This window comes from Muntiacus reevesi, chromosome 4 (assembly GCF_963930625.1).
Source record: "Muntiacus reevesi chromosome 4, mMunRee1.1, whole genome shotgun sequence".
Classification (NCBI taxonomy): Eukaryota; Metazoa; Chordata; class Mammalia; order Artiodactyla; family Cervidae; genus Muntiacus; species Muntiacus reevesi.
In genome coordinates, this window is record NC_089252.1 from 53334878 (window position 1) to 53347886 (window position 13009).

The 13009-nt window shown below is 44.8% G+C and overlaps 1 protein-coding gene and 1 long non-coding RNA gene across 4 annotated transcripts in view; one reads left to right on the top strand and one right to left on the bottom strand.

Annotated features, from left to right (window-relative positions):
* Nucleotides 1-4552: 4552 nt before the first annotated feature.
* Nucleotides 4553-7502, bottom strand: LOC136166489 (uncharacterized). Of its 2 annotated transcripts, none has more exons than XR_010662922.1 (3): nt 6965-7502; nt 6443-6551; nt 4553-4879 (listed from the first exon to the last, which is right to left on the bottom strand). It is a non-coding gene; the product is annotated as an uncharacterized lncRNA (long non-coding RNA). The 2 variants fall into 2 exon arrangements; XR_010662923.1 differs by having other exon boundaries at nt 6913-7502.
* Nucleotides 7503-7536: 34 nt separating this feature from the next.
* WDR7 (WD repeat domain 7) overlaps nt 7537-13009 on the top strand; it is a 331772-nt gene continuing 326299 nt past the window's right edge. The window contains exon 1 of one of the 2 annotated variants that reach the window (XM_065932803.1): nt 7537-7784. The gene's annotated coding sequence lies outside the window, so the exon portion shown is untranslated. The remainder of the gene's footprint in view (nt 7785-13009) is intronic. The other variant, XM_065932802.1, reaches the window with a different exon arrangement.

Here is a 13009-nt window from a genome sequence, read left to right on the forward strand (position 1 = left end):
TACCAGACTCCTCCATCCATGGGATTTTCCAGGCAAGAGTACTGGAGTGGGGTGCCATTGCCTTCTCCCTATTATAAACTAGTAAGATTTATATTGTAATACATGTTTCCTGATTGAGTTTTAAAATGAAGCTGTGAGACCTCTGGTTGTATCTGTTTATCTGTCTGTGTGTACATTATAGATATGTCTCTACCTCCAGGTGGTATTATCAAAATCAATTTGTTAAATAGTTCTACTTAATTCACTTAAAAGTAAGTCCTCATAAATTAAATATTTATAAATGTTACAGTAACTAACCCAAATGAATTTCAAGTTTATGTGATCTGGGAGATATTCAATATTAAATTAATATACAGTATTAAATTTAAGTTCATTGGTTTAATTAAAACAGACATATCTTACTTTTATTGAACCTAGGTTTACTAAAAAGTTATCAAATATTATCTGTTATGAAATTTATTAGAAAGAAGAATAGCTTGGGATGATGGCTAACGTGGTCTAATGTCTCGTGAAAGATTTCATGTATAATCTAAACATAATTGTTGGGAACAGGTAAATAAATATAAATGGGGTAAGAGCTTTTAGGGGAACTCTTTAAAAGTAATTCTGTTTTATGGTGGTGTGCACAGGGAATGTTGCCTGCCACTGCTGTAAGTAAAGAATGTCGCCTGCCCTTGCCGTAAACAAAGAGTGTCGCCTGCCACTGCAGTAAACAAGGGTCAAGTCATCAGCCCCTGTAGCCCCCTCACATGTGGGCTGGGGGCAGCCCAAATGGTGCCCCTTGAGGGGGATTCAGGGTAAAGAAAAGCAAGAAGCATTATTTGCTCTGGATACTGGCCCTCGGCAGTTAAGATGCGTATCTAAGGAATAATTTCAATGAGCCCAGTTTCTTGCATCTTCCCATAGATGGAAAAGCACTAGAACCATTAACTGTAGGTGCCTCTTTGTGTGATTAGCAGTCATTTTGGGATGTTTGACTACCCTTTTTTTTTTCCCCAAGCAAAAAAACTCTTATATCCTGGCTCCTCCCTTCCTTCTTTGGAGCAGTTTCTCAGTTATTGGAGAAGTTTTCCCCTGGGTTATAGTCTTCAATGAGGTCCCCAAATAAAATTTAACTTGAAACTTTTAGATTGCTTTTTTCTTCAGTCAACTCTATGTCTACTTAAAAATGGTAACTGAGCAACTTGAGAGCGCCAAATCCTAACCACTAGACCACCAGGGAACTTGCAACTTGAAACTTTAAAGTTTTGCTAAGTTAAGTTAAATGATAGAAATGTATTAAATATATAGATGATTGCCAAGTAAAAAAGATATTGAAACATTAATCACTGAACAGAGGCTTCCTTTTACAGAGAAACTATAGATATTCAGGACTATTATGGGGATGCATGGATAAATTTTCTAGAAACATTTTTTAGAAATCACAAATAGTATTTGAAAGTTGGCCTATTTATAGAGTGCTAATGTGAAAAGAATTCATAATTGCTTACTTAATTTTCACTACAAAGGAAGGTTTTTAAAGGTTAAGAACTCTATTATGTGTAATCAATTAAAGAAGGAAAACATTTTCAGAAGCAAGGAAAAATATAAAGAATGGAAATGCATTTTGTTAAAAGAAAAGAAAGTGATTTTTGTCTTAAATCTGATTATTTCTAAATGGGGAGGAAAGGGACAGACAAATAAGAATATAAACAATTTGTGAGAAAAAAGGAATCTTTATAAAGGAATTCTATGTGGGATCAGGATTGTTTAAGAGTAGAATAAATTTAATTATATAAATAAATTTTAATATTAAAGGTAAGGTGGTGCAAAACTAGAAATTTATTTTCTTTCTTTGCTAAGAGGAAATTTTTTTGACATATTGATCTGCTTTTTGATAACAGAAAAAATTTTCTTTCTTTTTAAGTGGTCTGTTAACTTTCTGTAAGGGTTTCCCTGGTGGCTCAGTGATAAAGAATCTGCCTGCCAATGCAGGAGACATTGGTTTGATCCCTGGGTTGGGACAATACCCTGGAAAAGGAAATGGCAACCCACTCCAGTATTCTTGCCTGGGGAATCCCATGGACAGAGGAGCCTGGTGGGCTACAGTCCATCGGGTCGCAAGAGTCAGACAGAACTGAGCGCGCGCACACACACACACACACACACACACGTAACTTTCTGTATTTTGCCTTGAAAATCTTCTGTTGTCACTTTGGTTAACTGAGTAAGTGTTGTTTCACAGTGACCTATGATTCTACTTGATAAAGTGTCTTAAAACTGTTCTGGTATCTTTGACAAGTTTCCCCAATCAAGTTCTAAAGGAAATTTTAAAAAACTACACTTTCATCCATCTATTTACTGCACCAGGTCCCAGCCGCACGAGAAATGGAATCTTTCCTGCCACACCTGTAAACAGGATGTCACCAGCATCAGCGACTGCAGCCCTCCACTGTGAGCTGGTGAGCCCTCAGAGGACTCAGCAAGAACACCTGTGATCTAGCAGCCATGGACTACAGCTGCTCCCTACGGTAAGCCTTGAGGAAAGGAAGCTCAGAATGAGAGAAACTCAAGATCCTGGCCCCAGACAGCCGAGGTGCAATGGAAGAAATGATTTCAGTAAGCCTGGACTTCTGCATCTTCCCATACACAGAAAAGCGCTAAATTGTTTAATTTGAGATATCTGGTTTTCTTGAATTAACAATAATCTTTTTTTAAACAAAAATATTTACTTTTTATTTTTATTTTTGGCCGCGCTGGGTCTTTGTTGCTTTGCACATGCTTTGTCTAGTCGTGGTGAGTGGGGCTGGGCTCTAGCCTGTGTGGCTTCAGAGGTTGCGGCACATAGGCTCAACAGAGCAATAACATTTTGATGTTCAGACTACCTGCCCATTGTTGCAAAACCTCTATGCAACTTGGTCCTCTCCTCACCTCCTCAGAGCAGTTCTCTCAGGGTTACTCGAGATGCTGCCTCCTGGACTTTAGTCCTAAAAATTTCCACGGAATAAAACTGAACTCTCAACTTTCAGGTTGCGTGTACTTTTCAGTGGGCACTCGGGATCTTCAGTTGCAGCATGGGAACTCCTAGTTGCGGCGTGTGGAATCCAGTTCCGCGACCAGGGATTGAACTCAGGCCCCCAGCCACTGGACCACCAAGGAAGTCCCCTAAGTGAATTTCTTTTGATCTCTAGCAAACTTTGGGATGCTTCAGAGGGCTTCTGAAACATCTCAAAGAGAGACACTAAACTAATGAGGCCTATGTAGCATGTTAAACAACATGGGAAACACTGTCACTGATGATAAACCTTCTTAGGTTATATGTGTGGGTATATACTACTATATGAAATTACTAAAATTTGGATATACCCTAGTATATTATCCATCATAATTCTAACTCTTAATATACTGTGTGTCACAGACGTAACCAAATTTCCTTGTCAGTTGTAATTAGATCTTTAACCATCCCATTTTCAGGCTCTTGTCATTTATATCGACAGTTATTAGTTTACTCTGATGCTTTTATAAAACTGAAGATCTTCAGAAAGATCTTATAAAAAGGACCTTTTGACAATATAGGCTCCTGATATCTTTCACTTTAAATTTATTTTTGGCTGTGCTGAGGTTCATTGCTGCACCGGCTTTTCTCTGGCTGCAGCAAGCGGGGGCTACTCTTCACTGGGATGCACGGGCTTCGCATTGCGGTGGCTTCTCTCGTGAAGAACAGGCTCCAGGGCACGTGGGCTGCAGTAGCTGCAGCTCCCAGGCACCAGAGCACAGGCCCCGCAGTGTGGCGCATGGGCTTAATTGCTCCGCAATGGACTGGATCTGGGATAGAACCCGTGTCTCCTGCACTGGCGGATGGATTTTCTACCACGGAGCCAGCCACCAGGGAAGCCCGGTTTCTGGTAACTTCGAGATCATACTACTGAACTGTGTAGGAAATACCAAAACGCAAATGGAAAACCTGATGGCCTCCTAAAACTACTAACAAAACAATCTAAATCAACAAGAATCAATTTCATGGGGCTGAATGACCTGATAAATAAAATGTATAACTTTATGACTTTTTCTCTTAAATATTAATGGCTTTTACTATTTGTTTTCCAGAGAAAAGTAAACCTTTCCTTTTACAGTAACTACAACAAGAAGCAAGTTGATAAAGTGTACCTTTGGAGATGATATAAGACATTTATTTTTTTCCTCTCTACAGAATCTCTCCAGAATTTCCCTTTTACAGCAGGCTCCCCTCTGGACTTGTTGGCTTATTGTGATCCTGGTTACAACTAGGTACCCTAATCAGCGTTGTACATTTTTCTCTTTGTTGTTTTCAGACTGTTTATGGTTTATGTCTCTTGTTGCTATACTGTGACTTTATTAATGTTATTAGCTATATTATTTATGGGCTTTCCAGATGATGCTGGTGGTAAAGAGTCCACCCCTTGATGTAAGAGATGCAGGTTTGATCTCTGGGTTGGGAAGATCCCCTGGAGGAGAGCATAGCAACCCACTCCAGTATTGTTGCCTGGAGAATCCCATGGACAGAGGAGCCTGGTGGGCTACAGTCCATAGCATCGCAGAGTTGGAAACGAGTGAAGCGACTTAGCACAGCATATTAGTGCTAAATATGCCTGTCTTTTATAAGATAATTGTTCTTTACATTACTTGATGTATAACAAAACTAATGATGGATAATTGTCTTGAAGCAATTGATCACATATATAGCTCTATACAAAATTACTTATAATAGTACAACTCTAGATATAGGAAAAAGCAACAGGAGACAAATAATTCCTGAATCATAATGGACTAGTAAAACACATAATCCAGAGAAGTTGAGGTTATTAACAGGACCTAATTCAGATATAGGGCTTCCCAGATGGCTCAGTGGTAAAGAATCCACCTGCAATGCAAGAGACCTGGGTTCAATCCTGGGGTCAGTAAGATCCCTTGGAGAAAGAAATGGAAACCCTCTCCCTAATTCTTGCCTGGGGAATCCCATGGACAGAGGGGCAGGGCAGACTGCAGTCCATAGGGTCGCTTAGCGACTAAACAACAACACACCAGATATAGCACCTGAAAGGCCTTTCAACAAAATGCTTGCCTGACCCAGGAATGAGCATTCCTAGCACTATGGGACAAACTGATCATAAAATGCCTCCTCAAATGGTCAAATCTATGACCCAAAGGAGGAAAGGAAGATGTAAACAGAAAGAAGAGACTTGCTCATCACCCAATTATACTAAGGGTTAAGTTGCAACCCACTACCCTGAGGGGAATTCAGGGTGGAGAAAAACAGGAGGGAGCATTCTGTGTTTTGGATATATGTGTTCTGGCTCCTAAATAATAAATATGCATAGTCAAGGAAGAATTTCAGTGACCCACTGCGAGATAATTTTTGCATCTTCCCACACAGAGAAAGGGCTCTCCTGGTGGCTCAGATGATAAAGAATCCGCCTGCAATGCGGGAGACCGGAGTTCGATCCCTGGGTCAGCAAGATCCCCTGGAGGAGGGCATGACAACCCATTCCAGTATTCTTGCCTGGAGAATCCCATGGACAAGGAGCCTGGCGGGCTACACAGTCCATGTGGACGCAAAGAGTCAGACCCGACTGAGTGACGAAGCACGCCCAGCACTAAGAAAGCACTAATATCATTAACTTGAAGGAAGGTGTGTGTGTGTGTGTGTGTGTTTAGCAGGAATCTTTAGCCAAGGGTGTGTGTGTGTGTGTGTGTGTGTGTGTGTGTGTTTAGCAGGAATCTTTAGCCAAGGGTGTGTGTGTGTGTGTGTGTGTGTTTAGCAGGAATCTTTAGCCAAGGGTGTGTGTGTGTGTGTGTGTGTGTGTGTGTGTTTAGCAGGAATCTTTAGCCAAGGGTGTGTGTGTGTGTGTGTGTGTGTGTGTGTGTGTTTAGCAGGAATCTTTAGCCAAGGGTGTGTGTGTGGGGGGGGGGGGCGGGTGTGTGTGTGTGTGATTAGCAGGAATCTTTAGCCAAGACGTACATTTGGCCTGTGTATTTCCCAGTGAAGTTTCCTTTTCCACAGCCCCTCTGCCGCTTTCTGTGCGGCACTGCTTGTGGGATCTTAGGCTTGTGGGAACTCAGTTCCCTGATGAGGGATTGAACCTGGACCCCAACAGTGAAGGTGCCAAGTCCTAATCACTGGACTGCCAGGGGATGCCCGCAAATTTAGTTTTTATATACAAGCTCCTCACCACCTCTCAGAGGCTCTTCCCTCAGAGGTGCTGAGAGGCTATTTCCTGGGCTCTCATTTCATCCGGTGCTCAGTAACCTCCCTGGATGAAACTTCCCTTACAGCTTCTACACCCTGCACCCAGGAATAGTAAACCGTTGACAGGAAGCCTTTTGACCAAACCAACACTTAGCTCTTTTGTGGGGGGGCGGGGGGCGTGGAATTCACACAGAAACGGTACAGTCTGAAGTTGTTTCTCTGCTATGATTCCCTCACCAGCGCTTCAGGGTCCATCCAGTAGGGCTCTGCTAATCCAGGTGGGATCCGAAGACCAGCAGGAATAGGCATTACCGGGGAGCTTGTTAGAAGGGGAGAATCTCCAGACCTACAAAATCAGAAACTTACATTTTAACAATCTCCCCAAGTTAGCTTTAGAGGCTGCAACAGAATTCTTCCCTGTCCTTATAAACCATTAGCGAGATTACAAAGGATAAACAAAGCTAGGGAATGGATACACTGTGCATCTTTTTAACACAGCTGACTGTAGGTCACAAGCATGGCACCGTTTTTTTCCCCTCCTTGGCTACCCACTCATTCATTCAGCAAACATTTGAGATGAAAATAAGGGAGCACGGTATGTAACGAACATCTACTGAACTCCTTTAACCACCCAGACTTCCGTGAGACCGTTATGCCGACTTCGCTTGTGGGAACGCTGAGGAGAATAAAGAGGGAAAAGGCAAGACCTCCCAGGTGACACAGTGCCACAGTGCGCAGCAGAGGAGCCAGGGTCCGCACCCACGGCCTTCCGGAAGCAGCACTTGCGTCCCACGCTGCTGCCGCCCACACGGGTGTCCATGCCTTCCCTCTCCTGAGCAGGGACGTCGTTGCACAAGGTCAGACTTCCCCTAGTCAAGCAGCCGGGTTCCTTCTCTGGCCCTCTGCGTCAAGGGGCCAGCAGCCAAGATCGGGGTCAGAGGTAACAGTAACCAGGCTCCAGAGCTAACACGTTCCAGGAGTCTGGCCCGAGCCTCGGGGGGGGGGGGGGGCGGTGAGGGGGGCGGGCAAAAGGGTAAACCCGAAGCATCCCGGTCACTGGGCGCAAACACCGAGACCTGCCATCTCCTCCATCCTTCCATCTTGGTCCTTTCAGGCTGGCGGTGCGTGTGTGGGGGGAATCCGAGGCGAGAAGAGCGCCTAGAGAGGCTTTCCCGTAACCAAAATGTCGGCCGCGCACTCCCTGCCCTCAGCCGACATGGCGGCCTCCGGGTGGTCTCCATGGTAACGCAGCCCGCCTCTCCGGTGCCGGCTTAGGCCGGGCCTGTGTGGAGACTAGCCTTTCCCACCCCCTCATTTTTTTTTGCGACAGTTGCAGAGGACGTCACGGCAGTTGGCGGGTGTCAGCTGATTTGCTGCAGCGGCGGCGGCGGTGGCGGCGGTGGAGGCGGCAACGGGCGCCTCGTAGCCGCGCTAGCGAGGCGGAGGCTGGGCTGGGGTTCCAGCCCGAAGTTTCCGCGCCCGGGTGTGCCCACCCGGCGTCCCTCCCGGATACATCCTCGCCTGGTCCTGTTGGCCGGAGGGACGGGATATAGCCAGGCACACGATGAAGCTGTGACAGGTGAGGGGGCTCTCGGGCTTTCCCGGAGGAGGTCCCAGCGCGGCTGCGCCCCCGCCGTGGGGCTCAGGGGCCGGGGCTCGGGGGTCCCCGCCCCGCTCCCTCTGGCGGCGGTGCCCGCCGTCCGAGCGCCGCCGCTGGACGCTCTGATCCGGTCCGGGCCCGCAGCTCGGCGCCGGTGCCCGGAGCGTGGGTCCTGCCCGGGGTCTTCGGGGCCCCCCGGCCTAGTGAGTGACAGCGCTCCTACCGCTGGCTCTGGTCTTGGGATGGAACCACCTTGCCCCTCAAGTGACAATCAAAACGGAGCGATATGCTTGACGTTGACGGGTGGGTGGTTCTTGACAGCGCTTTGGGGAAATGTTGTGCTTGCTTTGGGGGTACCCACAGCCCTTCCCGATGCTCTTTGGTTTGCCCTTGCCCAGGGTGCTGAGACGTCTGTTAGCACACCTGCCCGCTCTCGTCTCCCTGGCCTAGGACTTGATCTAAGAGGATACCTGCCCCCGGCGCCCACTTACTTAGTGGGTCCCAGCTTTCTGAAGCTCTATGCTTGGAGTTAGCCATACCCCCCGCTTTGTATTCAAAAGCTGCCGTTTTGTGCTTTGATTCACTTGCTGTGTCAGTTTCTCAGGTCCTAGAATTTGAAATTATGGCAGCTGCATCACAGGAAGCGTTGGAGTTGATGCATCTGATTTTAGGGTTCAGTGAGAGAGAGAGCTACAGTTTGCTTTCACAGTAGCATTTGACATGAGCCAAAAAAGTCAAGCTGTGATTCTTTGAGATGTTTATTATTTAGGGCTTTACAGGCAGGATGTCAGGATCGCCTGTTACATGAGAGAAACTGAGTTTTGAAATACACACACTCGTTTCTTTATAAGAAATTTGTGACAGTATGGAGGTGAAGGACAGCTTAAAAACGATAATAAAGTGTTGAAATGCCTTTGATATTACGAAGAATCAAAGGTTACCTTGATTTCATTCAAAATAACATGTTATTTCTAATTGGGCAACCAGAACAGTGTAAACACGTATTAAATGCCTGGTTAATTTTCCTTTTTTAAAAAATATTTTATTGACATATAGTTGATTTACAATGTTGTGTTAGTTCCTGGTGTACGGCAAGGTGATTCAGTAATACAAATATCTAATAGTCTGCATTTGCTAATCTCAAACTCCCAGTCCTTGCCTCCTCCACCCACCCTCCCCCTTGGCAAAATCACAAGCCTGTTCTCCACATGTGTGAGTCTGTTGCAAAGATAAGTTCGTTTGTGTCATATTTTAGATTCCACACATGCATTTTTTCTTTAATTTTATTTATGTAACTTATTTTTGGTTGTGCTGGGTCTTCCTTACGGTACAAGCTCTCTCTAGTTGCAGCGCATGGGGCTTATTCTCTGGTTGCAGCGCGCGGGCTTCTCACCGCAGCAGCGTCTCCTGCTGCGGAGCACAGACGCGTATCCAGGGCACGCGGGCTTCAGAAGTTGCCCCTCGCGGGATCAGTAGTTGTGGCACATGGGCCTAGTTGCTCAGATGCATGTGGAATCTTCCCGAACCAGGGATGGAACCCGTGTCCTCTGCATTGCAAAGCGGATTCTTAACCACTGCACTACTAGGAAAGCCCACCCCCCCCTTTTCTTTTCCTTTTTAGTAAAAGGGAATACCATCCTTTATTTATATTTGGATTCTAGTTCAGAGCCATTTTAGACAGTATAGCAAAGTGAGAAAAGGCACAGATCCTGGGACCAAGATTCATATTCCAACAGAAGAATATTAACTGCCCGGTAGCTCTCTAACATTCCCCGCAGTCTCTTCAGTCTAGTGGGGAGAGGATCACACCCCTTCTAGTGGCTATCCCAGCTGCCTCTGCCCTAGTGGCCAGCCTGGGTACTCACCCCGCAGGCAGATCAGCTGAGAGTGAATTCTGTAGGTCTCAGATCACTGATTATGGTGGTTCTCAGTGAGTTATTGAACATCTGAGGTCGCCGCTACCTCCAGACATTCTGAGGCAAGATGTAGGAACGCAGACTGGCCCAAGGACTGAGTGTGATCTTATGACTTCCTTTTGTTTGGATAGAAGTTCCGGTTTGAAACAGAGGAGGTGAGGTGGTTGGTTTATCTGTGTAACAGACTAGCCTGGCAGACTCTCCAAGAGTGAGCTGGTGTTGAGCCTTTGTCATCGGAAGGTGGGATGACGGTTAGCCTTTCCGGTGTCCTCTATGCTCCGTCAGTCCTGAGGTTCGTTTTGGATCTCAGATGCAGAGGGTTGCGTTAATCTTCTTCAATTCAGCGATCATCACTGGGATGTTCTACATATCTCCTGTTTTTTTTCTTTCCCCTATTCTTTGTCTTTTATTTCCAATTTCCACTCCCTTCCCTTGCCCACCAACCCATAGGCAACCATTGCAGCATGTATGATACGTATCCTTTGTTGGTGTGTGTTCCTCGATATATGTTGTTTTGAGCCCCCACATTTTAAATTTATAGAGCTGATATTGTACATGATCTCATTAAATTTTTTTCTCTTCCTGCTCGCTACTATTTTTAATATTATTTCTTCATTTATTTTTGGCTGTGCTAGGCCTTGGTTTCTGTGTGTGGGCTATTCTTTTTTTTTAAAAAATATTTGTTTATTTGGTTGTGCTGGAGTCTTAGTTGTGGCATGTGGGATATTCCTTGCCGGAAATGAGATCTTTTATTTTCCGTGTGTAGGATCTAGTTCCCTGACCAGGAGTGGAACCCAGGCCACCTGCATTGGAAGCGCGGAGGCTTAACTGCTGGACAACCAGGGAAGTCCCCGACTTTTCTTTGGTTGCGGGGAGCGGGTACTCTAGTTTCAGTGCTTGGGCCTCTCACTGCGGTGGCTTCTGTAGCTGCAGAGCGTGGGCCCAGGGCTCTTGGGTTTCAGTAGTTGCAGCATGTGGGATCTAGAGCACAAGCTCAATAGTTGTGTTGCAGGGATTTAGTTGCTCCGCAGCATATGGGATCTTCCTGAATCAGAGATGGAACTGGTGTCTCCTGCATTGGCAGTTGGATTCTTCTACCACTGAGCCCCCAGGTAGCCCCACTATCTACTATTTAAGGATCTATTTGTTTTGCCATCTATTGCTTCTAGTTGCTGCACAGTATTTCAGAATTTGCGTCTCCTACAGTTAATAAGCACACTCTCCTCTTTGTGGATGCCCATCTAACTTTCACTTTCCTGCCACTTCAGGCAATGCTGTGATACATGTATCTTTTAGACCTCTGTGGTGCTTTCTTTGAGATATCCCTCAAGCAACACGATGTCTGGATCATAGCGTGTTTGTGTGTTTTATTGAAGGTTTGCCAGATTGTGTTCCCAGAACGAGCTGCAGTGGCCTGTCTTCCTGCAGGCAGTTCAGGAGAGTTTCTGTATCCTTGTATGCCCACTGATGCTCAGTGTATCCGGCCCCCTGCTTTCCTCCAGACCTCTGGGTACAGAGTGAATCTCATTTTGAATACTTTTCACTATTACTCATGAGTTTGTGTCTCTGTTTATGAGCATTTTATCCTTTGGGGTTTTTCCTTTTGTAAAATTGTTCATTCCTTTACCCATTAAAAAAAAATTATTTTTTAATTGAAGAATAATTGCTTTACAGAATTTTGTTGGTTTCTGCCAAACATCAACATGAGTCAGCCACAGGTATACCTATGTGCCCCCCCCTTGACCCTCCCTCCCATCTCCCTCCCCACCCCACCCCTCTGGGTTGTTTCAGAGTCCCTGTTTGGGTTCCCTGAGGCATACAGCAGATTCCCATGGGCTATCTGTTTTGCATATGCTTTACCTGTTTTTATTCTGAAGTTTCACACTTTTCCTTGTTGATCTTCAGAAGCTCCTTGTATTTCCTAGGTTGTTGTTTGTTGTTTTAGTCGCTAAATTGTGTCCTGCTCTTTTGCGACATGCCCAGCAAACTCCTCTGTCCATGGGGTTTCCCAGACAAGGATACTGGAGTGGGTTGCCATTTCCTTCTCCAGAGGATCTTCCCGGACCAGGGATCGAACCTGTGTCTCCTGCATTGGCAGGTGGATTCTTTACCACTGAGCCACCCGGGGAGCCCGTTTCCTCGATACTAGTCCTTCAAGTTTTATATCTGTTCCCATTCTGTCATTTGTCTCCAACTTGATTTTATGATGTCCTTCATTGAACAGAAATTTTCAGTTTGACATAATAAAATTAAAATTTTTTTTGCTTATGCTTTGTGTTTTTTATTAAAGAAATCTTTCTACAACTCTGTGTCACAAAATTATTCTCCTATTTTATGTACTGCTAACTTTATAGTTTTCCTTTAAATTTATAGGTCTCGAATCCATCCAGAGTGTTTTTTTACATGTCACAAGATAGAGATCCAGTTTATTTTCCATATAGTGTGTCAGATTTCCTAGTGTCAGTCTCTCCTTTCCCCACAGATAAATGGTGCTACACTCGCTGTGTATTAACCTCTCATATAAACTCCAAACACTGTAGTCTGTTCCTTTGGCTCATTTCTTTGCTTTTGTTCTAATATCACGCTGTTTTAGTACTATGGCTTTGTGTGATTATTTGTTTCCTACATAAGTAAGTCTTTCCATTTATTTTGTTTTAGCTTTATGTTGAAATAGTTATAGATTAAGGAAGTTGCAGAAGTGCTACTGAGAGGTCTGATTTCCCCCACTGGTTACATTTCATGTAAGTTCACCCAGTTTCCTTCCATGGTTATATTTTATACAACTATAGTGAAATAGTAAAACCAATCAGTTGACATTGGTACAATGCCTTATGTAGTTCTTTGCCGTTTTATCACCTGTGTAGATAGATACCTGTAACCATCGCTGCAGTCAAGATACAGAACTGGGGACTTCCCTGGTGGACCAGTGGCTAGGACTCCACACTCCTGATGCAGGGAGCCCAGGTTTGATCCCTGACTAGGAAACTAGATCCCACATGCTGCAGCTAAGACCTGGCACAGGCAAATAGATAGATAAATAAGAAATTTAAAAAAAAGTTACAGAACTATTCTGTCTCCACCAAGACCTCTTTCAAGCTGCTTGCGGATGTTCCCACCAGCAATGTATGAGAGACTGAGCCTCTTTGCATCCTAGCCAGCATTTGGTATTATCACTTAATACCAAAGTGGTATTGTGGTATTGTGGTCTTAATTTATGTTTCCCAAATGACTAGTGATGTTAAATTTCTGATAGGCAAGTTTTCCATTCTTTTTTGATTTTCAAAGTTG